General features: G+C 38.5%; 1 protein-coding gene across 11 annotated transcripts in view; it reads right to left on the minus strand.

Annotated features, from left to right (window-relative positions):
• Positions 1-11,035, minus strand: part of CSNK1G1 (casein kinase 1 gamma 1) — a 193,361-nt gene that overhangs the window by 146,521 nt on the left and 35,805 nt on the right. The window lies entirely within an intron of this gene.

Below are 11,035 nucleotides of genomic sequence, written 5' to 3' on the forward strand. Positions count from 1 at the left end.
ACAGGACATGAACCCAGGGCCTCCCATATGGTAGGCAGAAGTCCAACTGATTGAGCCACAGTTGCTTCCCACATCACACTGTTTTAAAAAAATAATCTTTGAACCAGGAGATTTAAAAGGAGTTTATTAGTTAGCCAAAGGAGAGCTGATGCAAAGTACCAGAAATCTGTTGACTTTTAAAAGGGTATTTATTTGGGATAAAAGATTATAGTTACAAGGTCCTAAAGAGTCCAACTCAAGGTTACTTCCTCCCCAAACTCTGTTGCCACATGTTGAAGCAAGATGGCAGCGATCCTGCAGGAGTTCAGTTTTCCTTTTTCCTCTAAAGCCTCCGTGGACTCAGCTTCTTTTTATCTCAGTTGTAGGCTGGCACAGAGCTCAGCTGCTCTCTTCTCTTCAGCTGTGAACTATCAGGTGAATGGCTCTGCTCTCTCCCAGGCCCCAGGATCAAAGTTCTCTCCTGTTTCATGTCTATGGAGCTCTCTCTATTCCCGTGTATCTTCTTCTGTGTGTCTCTTTACATGGCCGACCGAGGGCGCGGGGACTCAAATTTGAGTTGCCCTAATAATGTGGTCAAATCAAAACCCTAGTCTTTATTTAATCAAGTATATTTTGGAATTTAGTACAGTCAAAGGGTATAATGCCCAGAGGAACAAACCAGTTTACAAACATAATACTTATCTTTTGGGGATTCATAAATAATCTCAAGCTGCCACACTTCACCCTCAGAATGCCAAAAAAGATATTATAATTTTCAAGAAACCTAAATCCTTTCAGTTAGCAAGGCTAAGTATAAAATCACATCACAACCAGTTTATCAAAATACAATTTTTCCTGGGGCAAAGTCCCCTCTGGCTGTAGACATGTGAAACTTACAAAACAATTTATCTGCAACCAAAATACAAAGGTACAGACATAGGATAAACATTTGCATTACCATAGGGAGAACTGGGGGAAGAAAACATGAGTCATGAGTCCCCAACAATTCCAAAGAACTGCAGGGCATACACCATTAGATTTCAAAGTCTGAGAGTCATTCTTAAGATGATGGTTTCTTCTCCCTAGGGCCTCATGGGGGCCTACCCTTTCCACAGGCTTGCCCGATGGCCATTTTTTGGTTCTGCTCTCATTAAGCATCTGAGGGGGCACTGGGGTAATGGCCACACCTTCCCCAATCTCCAGGGTACAGTCTCAACCCTCCTTAATACACTGAGGCAGCAGCAACATTCTCCTAATCTCTGGCATACAGGCTTAACCCTCTCAGAACAGTCAACTGGCGACCTGGCCTTCCCTAATCTATGGGGGACAAGCCCACCCCTCTCAGAGCAAGGGGTTATCAGACTCACTCTTCCCAACCTATGAGGAACAGGTCCACCCCTCTCAGAGCTCTGGGGGTCAATCTCACTCTCCCCAACATCCACCCTTTCAAATGCCAGGGCAAACTCACCCTCTCCATACACATAGGTAGGATTCCTCTCTTGGACCAAGGAGTTGCCTTAATTCTAGACCTCAGCTTCCATGGTTTTCCTCTTAAAGTTGTTTTCCCTTCCATCTCTTTCCTCCATGTCCCTTTTAGTCCAGGCTGACAGTGGTTCTGTTCACACAAGCTCTCTTAAAAAGCTTGTTGGTTTAGAATGCAGGAAGCAGGGGTCCAAGCTATCAAACAGTAAGACTGTCCACAAGTCTTTCCTGGATAACTGCATTTTCAATCCTGACCTACAAGTTACAAGTTGTGTTATTTTCTCAAATGGGAGCACTATCATCTGGGGGCTTGACTTCCAAAGGCTTGGATTTCCAGAATCAGTTTCTGGTTTCTTTGTGTCCAACAATTCACTCATCAGCTTATCTCTTTCCTCTAACATTTTGCTATAAGCTACAAGGAGAAGCCAGGCTGAATTTTCCATATTTAGTTTGGAAATCTCCTTAGTTAAATGTCCAAGTCATAATTTTCAAATTCTGCCTTCCAAATAACATTAGACGTCAATCTTGATAAGTTCTCTGCAACTGTTAAACATAGATTGCCTTTCCTCCAGTTTCCAATAATAGTTCCATCATTTTCCTTCTAAGGCCTTATCAGAATTAACTTTAGGCTCCATATTCTTACCAACAACATCTTCAAAGAAACTGAGGCCTTTTCTATCAAGCATCTCACAATTCCTAAAAAAAAAAAAAAAAAAAAAAAAAAAAAAGGTACTCCATACTCATTTATAAAACAATTCCAGCATTTTGGTAATTGCAAAAGCACCACCCCACTTCTCAGTACCAAAATTTGTATTAGTCAGTAAAGGTGTGCTTATGCAAAGTACCAGAAATCTGTTGACTTTTAAAAGGGTATTTATTTGGGATAAAAGTGTACAGTTACAGTTACTCAAGTTTATGGTCTCACTGAACTCTGTTGCCATGTGTTGAAGCAAGATGGCAAGCGACACCTGCAGGGGTTCAGCTTTCTTCTTTCCTCTTAGGCCTCCATGGACCCAGCTTCTTTTGATCTCAACTGTAGGCTGGCATAGGGCTCAGCTGCTCTGTTCTCTTCAGCTGCAAACCATCAGGCAAATGGCTCAGCTCTCTCCGGAGTGCCAGGATCAAAATTCTTTCCTCTCATTGTCTATGGAGTTCTCTCTATTCCCTTGTATCTTCTTCTGTGTGTCTGTTTACATAGGCCATCAAGGGGGTGGGCACTCAACCCTGAGTCACCCTAATGATGTGGTTGAATCAAAGCCCTAGTCTTGATTTAATCAAGTAAACATAAAACCTTTGAATTTACTACAATCAAAGGGTATCACACGGAAAGGAAAAGTCCAGTTTACAAAAATAATCCTTATCTTTTTGGGATTCATAAATAATCTCAAACTGCCACAAGGTCTATCTTTAGCCAACATTAGTTCAAATGACCTTTCTTAAGTCCATTTATCTGATACATACTTATCAGTTTCTCTTGACTAGTTCATGTCACCACCTGACAGGGAGGGCAGGGAGGGCAGGGAGCTAGGACCTCAAAACAATTGCCATCCAGCTGAAAAAAGGATTTTATGAGACTCAAGTCCTTCCTCCTGCCTTTGGAACTCACCTCTAAATTTTGCCCCTCTAAGTTTGGTGGGGTCTTCTTCCCTGTATAGGTGAGTGAACAAACTGTAATATTAAAAGATATTATCAGAGAGGAGGGAAATATATTTTATATAAATATTTTTACAAATATTATAAATCATATAGTTTCTTTATTGGCATATATAGTTTCTTTATTGCAGTTTCATATATAGTTTCTTTATTGCAGCCTCAACACACAATTAAACCATGTGTCCAACTAACTTTCCCCTTCCTGTGACATGTTAGAGGGGTTTTCAAACTTTTGTTTACATGGTTCTTACAATAGTATATGGTCTTCATGGAAAGGATAGTTGCAACTGATTTTCTTTCCATCTAGTCCAAATTATACTGTTTCTGGAAGACATTCCTTAAAATGTGTGGCATGAAATTGGGCTGTTTTCTGATTTCCTTCCCCTGCTATTTTCTGATTTCCTTTCCCTGATGAACTTTTTCATTTAAGATTTATTTTATTTTATTTCTCTCCCCTCCACCCCTCTCCTCTTGTCTGTGTCCATTCACTGTGTGTTCTTCTGCGTCTGTAAAAGCTCAAGGATGGGAACTAATAAAACATGAAAAAAGTATCCTGTTTACAATTTTTAAAAAGTACTTTGTTCAACCCAGCAATAAAACAGCACTTAATATCAAAAGTGAGAATCTTAATTATAATGCTTTCTCTACAGAGAAGTTCTGAGTATCATGATTAGTATTGTTAACTAAACCTAATTTTCTTAATGGTACCCCATGCTTCTGATTGAAGGGAAAATACCTATTTCTCAATTTCAAATACAAGTAAGAACAATTTACTGTATTATTCTATGGAACTGAGCAGGATTCAAAGTGAAAGTTTATTCCATAATGAGACAATACAAGCATTTATCTGATAAACATTTGGTTTTATAAAGGAAAAAAGCTATAATAAGTCATAACAAATTACCACAAGCCCATGGGATACTGCTTGATGATGAATGTAGCTACTTCTGATATTGAGCTAGGTTAAAGCCATGGGCACAGCAAATTTCATTTAAAAGTTTCTAGTCAAAACCTAACACTAATAATGTTAAAGTCTTCCAGTTATGAAATGACCATATCATTAAACTTTCCTTAAGCAAGCAAGGTAGCAAAATGGCATAGGGAAAGAGAAGCAGGAGCTGGGTTGTGATGATTTGGGACATAAAGCCTGAATTCGCTGCCTATATTTCCTACTAAGTTATTGATATAAGTCACACAAGACAGTAACAGATCTCACAAGAGTGCCTGATATGCCCTAATGAGATCTTATGGAATATTTTATTATATTTTTATTCCTTTTTCTCAACTACATTACCCTAAGTAGTAAATACGTTTCACCTTCTGAAATCTTTATTCTGTAATAAATATTTATTCATTAAACTAGTATTTAATTTAAATATTAAAATTAAATATTAAATATTTTTATTTATGCTCCTTTCTTGGAGCATAAATAATAATTCTCATAATAACATGAATATTACATATAAAGGTTTCTCTGTCCTGGTTTTATGTATGAACTAGACTCAAAGTAATTTGGCTCTCTCTGAAAGGTGCCCACAGCTAAGCCTTTTTCATCTTTAGGTACATACTATACCTTTGCTGGGAACATGCAAACCAAGATTTTGAACTTAGCTACTCCAAAGTTTAAGATAGGGCTCACTTTAATCATAGCAATATAAAATGCATTACAATTTTTATCTTCCTGTTGCTTTTGATATGAGTGAGTTATCACTATTCCACTCTGGGTATTTACTGATAACCTGCTATGGCACTGAATAAAGTACTACTACATTTTAAACTTTTGTCCAGTCTCAAATAATTTATTAATTGTTGATTACTTGTTAACTATTCAAGCAAATACACTTTTATGATTATAATGTTCAAAATTATATTTAGGGGCAGTGGACTTGGCCCAGTGGTTAGGACGTCCATCTACCACATGGGAGGTCCGCGGTTCAAACCCCGGGCCTCCTTGACCCGTGTGGAGCTGGCCCATGCGCAGTGCTGATGGGCGCAAGGAGTGCCCTGCCACGCAGGGGTGTCCCCCGCGTAGGGGAGTCCCACGCGCAAGGAGAGCCGCCCAGCGTGAAAGAAACTGCAGCCTGCCCCAGGAAATGGCGCTGCACACATGGAGAGCTGACACAATAAGATGATGCAACAAAAAGAGACATAGATTCCCATGCTGCTGACAACAACAGAAGCGGACAAAGAAGATGGAGCAAATAGACACAGAGAACAGACAACCGGGGTTGGGGGGAAGGGGAGAGAAATAAATAAATAAATAAATCTTTAAAAAAAAAAAACATTAAAAAAATAAAATATACTTAGGGAAGCGGACTTGGCCCAACGGATAGAGCATCCGCCTACCACATGGGAGGTCTGCAGTTCAAACCCCGGGTTTCCTTGACCCGTGTGGAGCTGGCCCATGCTCAATGCTGATGTGTGCAAGGAGTGCTGTGCCACGCAGGGGTGTCTCTCGCATAGGGGAGCCCCACACCCAAGGAGTGCACCCCATAAGGAGAGCTGCCCAGTGCGAAAGAAATTACAACCTGCCCAGGAGTGGCGCCGCACACATGGAAGGCTGACACAACAAGATGACACAACAAAAAGAAACAGATTCCCAGTGTCACAGAAGAGCGGTCACAGAAGAACACACAGAGAATGGACACAGGGAACAGCCAACCAGGAGGGGGGGGAGAAATAAATAAAAAATAAATCTTTTTAAAAAATAAAAATAAAGTTATATTTATTCCCTGCTTTCCTTAAAAGCATCATTATCTATTTATCATCCCACTTTACAGTTTGCATGGAATGGAAAAGCAAAAGTAATGGATTCCTTGCAGTATTCTTAAAGCTACTTTTTACCTAGCAGATTATATTTATTCTCTGCATATACTTAGAGGACATAATGAAAACTCAAAATAGTTCACCTATATAAAAAACAGTTCACTTTGATAAGGCATCTGTCATACTATAGAACAGTGACATCCACAACAGCCAAAATTTACTGGGCCCTTATATGCCAGGCACTCTTTTAAAGTGCTTTAAAAATGTTGATTCATTAAATTCTTGTACAACCTCATGAGATAGTAATATTTTTACTATTTTCCTCATCTCCCAAATAACCGAGTAAGCTGCCTAAGATCACAAAACTAGGAAACAGTGGAGTCAGGATATTCAGGCAGTCTGGCTCAAGAGCCTGTGATCTACCCACTTTGTTTTATAAACACTATACCTATTACCAAGACTGGAAAAGAACAAATCTGTTCATTATAAATGAACCCCAATAAATTTCTTCAGTGTTTCTCCTTTAAGATTTGTCACTGTGTGCAACAAATGCACTGGTTATTGCAAGAAAATGTATTATTTTTTAGAAATATGAGTACAGAGTACATTTTCAGGTATATGTGAATCCAAGCTTTGTCAATAGCATGCTACTGCATTACTATGTAAGGTAAAATTCATTATTATACACTCCAATGCTCTGTAATGTGTATCACATAGGGTAACTTTTAGAACACATAAGAGCTGTTGAACCAATGAGAACTTTCAGTGGTTTACTACAGGACTCTATGTTTTCAACTTTTGTGATAACAATGAATGCTGTTTTTTTCTGTAATCGTTCTCGACAGCTAGGTAATGATAAAATTAAAAAGTATTCATTTTAAGGAGAATGGAACATGAATTTAAAGAGGTCTTTAATGATATTTTACTTTTAGGAGGATAGGGCTGCAGTTACCTTAACCCACTCAGAAGCAGCACAGCAATTTTCTGTCTGAATTGTAAAAATGTATACAATCAACTGTAAGCTTCACCTTTCATTATTATCAGTAAAGACAGCCCTAAATTCCATTAATTGGAGAAGGTAGAGGAGGGGAGGCAAGCCTAAACAAACAATCCACATATCCTGACAGTGGTTTGAATTGTATTATTCTTACATTATAATTGGCTCTCTCAAACTAAGAAAAAAATCTGTAATCCTAGAATTAGAAAAGATTAACCATTTCTGTGACAAACAACTACAATTGAGGAGAACTAGATTCACAAGTAATTTAAATAAAGGTTTGAAAGCACCATAATTTTAACTACCTTTTTTTTTTTTCAAAGATTCATTTTTTATTTATTTCTCTCCCCTTCTTCCCCCCAGTCGTCTGTTCTCTGTGTCCATTTGCTGCGTGTTCTTGTTTTTGTCCCCTTCTGTTGTTGTCAGCGGCACGGGAATCTGTGTTTCTTTTTGTTGAGTCATCTTGCTGCGTCAACTCTCCATGTGTGCAGCACCATTCCTCAGCAGGCTGTACTTTCTTTCGCGCTGGGCGGTTCTCCTTATGGGGCGCACTCCTTGCATGGCAGGGCACTCCTTGCGCGCATCAGCACTGTGCATGGGCCAGCTCCACACGGGTCAAGGAGGCCCGGGGTTTGAATAGCAGACCTCCCATGTTGTAGATGGATGCCCTATCCACTGGGCCAAGTCCGCTTCCATAACTACCTTTTATCCTCCACAATTTTAGGTTTTAATTCACTGCTCTAAAGTTTTACATTAATAATAGCAAAAATCTTTTGAATGTCTATTGCATATAAGAACGTCACCTGGGTTATGAAGCAGATGCTCACAGCTTGAGTCATATCTACTCCCTGGGTTATCTTTTTTAACAACTGTCCTATTAAGATATAGATTATTATTCTCACTTTACTGATGGAAAAAATAAGGTCTAGAGAAGTTAAATAATCTGCATAAGATTTGCCTAATTCCAAAGCTCTTGCCCACATCCTGTCATGTCTCATATCACATAACATCTCACCTAGTTAAATGTGAATGAAAACATCTACACTTCAGTTTTCACAGTTTAAAGATACAGGTTGAAAAAGTATATGTTTAATATGTCCATGAAAAAAAATTTACTTTTACATTTTATGGTTTAAAGATATGGAAAAATTATCAACCTATAAGTATATTAAACTTCACACAATAAAACCAGTTTTTTTGGATAAACCAATTTATACTAATGTACAGAACTTTAAGAATTTAGTATAATAGCTATTATAGGGCTAGGAAATTCCTCTTTATTTTCAAAAATTATACTTCCAGCTTTAAACATGAGCTAAAATTATCTGGGAAGGGAAGAATAAAGAAATCCCAACATGTACCTCTCACTTGTAAAACAAAAGAGCACTATATTCTAAGAGCATCTCAGCCAAGGAGCTTGAAAGAGGTACTTTTAATTTAAAATAAAAGCAATAAAACCAGCAAAGCTTGAACACTGAAATCTTTTATATACTTTAACAAATGACAGCAGTTAAAACAATTACCAGAATTATCTGATTTTCTCTAACTTAGGATAAGCCTAAAGGCTACAATATTATTTCCATCTTTAATATCCCTAATGGTACTAGGGTGGTTTGAAACTGAATATCCCAGAAAAATATGTCTAAAGTTAATCCATTCATGTGGGTATAAAGCCATTGTAAGTGGACCTTTTGATGACGATTCTTCAGTTAAGGGGTGACCCATCTCATTCAGGATGGGTCACAATACTATTACTAGAGTCCTTTATACACAGAATGAATACAGAGAGAGAGAGAGACTACCATGTAAGCAAGAAGCTGAAATCAGCAAATGAAATCCAGCAGAAGACAGACCAGGAGACATTGCCATGTGCCTTGCCATGTGACAGAGAAGTCAAGGACTGCTAGTAGCCAGTCTTTGAAAAAAAGCCCGGCCTAGATAATGCTTGATTTGGACATCTTCCTGGCCTCAAACTGTAAGCTAATAAATTACCATTGTTTTAGCGAATCCACTGCATGGTATCTCTTTAAGCAGCCTAGGAAACTAAAAAAGGTACTTCCCTCACTTTATCACTACCATATTAAATCAAGATAATGCTACAGTTACCTTACCCCACTGAGAGGCAGCATAGCAGACTTCTATTTAATTCTAAAAGTGCATTGTTTGATTTCTTTTAGCAATATTTAGTAGTTTTCCCATTTTAATTCCTTTACATCCTTGGTTAAATTTATTCTTAGATATTAAATTATTTTAGTTGCAACTGTAAATGTATTTTTTCTTGATTTACTTTTCAGACTGTTAATTACAAGAGTATAAAACTACTCATGACTTCTACATTTTTATTTTGTACCGCACCACATTCTGAATTAGCTCTTGTAGCTTTGTTGTAGATTTTTAAGGACTTTATAAATAAAGGATGATATCGTCTACAAATAAGGAGTTTTACTTTTTCCTTTGCAATTGGATGTTTCCTATCTCCCTCCCTCCACTGCACCCTACCCACTTTTTCTCCTATTGCTTTGGCTAGAACTTCCAGAACAATGTTGAATTATATTAATAGTAGTGACAGTGGGCATATCCTGGTCTTGTTCCTGATCTTAAAGGAAAAGCTTTCAGTCTTTCACCAATAAATATGGTATTAACTGTGGGTTTTTCATATATGCCCTTTATTATGTTTATTCAGCCTCTGTATAATTATTAGCCTGCTGAGATTATATATTTCTTTTAGAATCAATGTAGATAATTTGCGTGCTTATAGGAATTTGCCCATTTCATCTAAGTTTTCTAATTTCTTCATATCATACTCATAATCGCTTTTTTTCCTATGGGGTCTGTAGTTACATCTACTTCAATTCTGATTTTAGCTATTTGTGTCTTTTTTAAAATCTTTGTCAGTCTAGCTAAAGGTTTTTTTAATTTCATTGATCTTTTCAAAGAACCAACTTTTGGTCTTGTAAATTCTCTCAACTGTTTTTTTCATACTCTATTTCATTTATTTCTGCTATAAACTTTATAATTTACTTCTGCTCACTTTGGGTTTAGTTTGCTTTTCTTCTTTCTCTTTCTTTTTATTTATTTCTTCCCCCTTCATTGTTTCCACTTGCTCTCTGCTTGTCTTCTTTTTTTAGGAGAAACCGGGAACCAAATCCAGGGCCTCCCATGTGGGAGGGAGGCACCTAATCACTTAAGCCACCTCCGCTCCCTGTTTGTTGTGTCTCTCATTGTGTGTCTCTTGGTTGTGTCATCTCACTGTGCTATCCTGTTGTGTCAGCTTGCTGTCTTGCTTGTCTTCTTTAGGAGGCACCAGTAACCAAATGCGAGACCTCCCATGTGGTCAAGGAGGAACCCAGCTGCTTGAGCCACATCCACTTCCCTAGTTCACTTTTCATTCACTAGATACTACAGTAGTGAAGTTAGGTGTTATGATGGTTTGAATCTGTATGTACCCCCAGAAAAGTATTGTAAAGTCAATCCATTCCTGTGAGTATACAACCATTGTAAAAAGAATCTTTTGGTCAGTAGGATCTTAAGTTAAGATGTGTCTTAATCTTAGATTAAGATGGATCTTTTTTTTAAAAAGATTTATTTCTCTCTCCTTCCCCACGCCCCCCCTAGTTGTCTGCTCTCTGTGTCCATTTGCTGTGTTCTTCTGTGACCACTTCTATCCTTATCAGCAGCACTGGGAATCTGTGTTTCTTTTTGCTGCGTCATCTTGCTGTGTCAGCTCTCCGTGTACACGACGCCATTCTTGGGCAGGCTGCACTTTCTTTCATGCTGGGTGGCTCCTTACGGGGGCACACTCCTTGTGCGTGGGGCTCCCCTACGCAGGGGACACCCCTGCACGGCAGGGCACTCCTTGGCACATCAGCACTGTGCGTGGGCCAGCTCCACACGGGTCAAGGAGGCCCGGGGTTTGAACCGCGGACCCCCCATGTGGTAGGTGGACGCCCTATCCATCGGGCAAAGTCCGCTTTCCTTAATTTTCTTTTAAAAAAAGTCTTAGCAAATATAAATTTTTTTGTTGGCAATTGTTTACTTTCAACACTTTAAATAACTCATCCCATTGCTGCCTTGCCTCATGGTTTCTGATGAGAAATCAAAACTTAATTTTATTAGGACTCCCTCATACATAACATGTTCTTTTCTCCTGCAGCATTT

Source organism: Dasypus novemcinctus, chromosome 3, assembly GCF_030445035.2.
Source record: "Dasypus novemcinctus isolate mDasNov1 chromosome 3, mDasNov1.1.hap2, whole genome shotgun sequence".
NCBI classification, from domain to species: domain Eukaryota; kingdom Metazoa; phylum Chordata; class Mammalia; order Cingulata; family Dasypodidae; genus Dasypus; species Dasypus novemcinctus.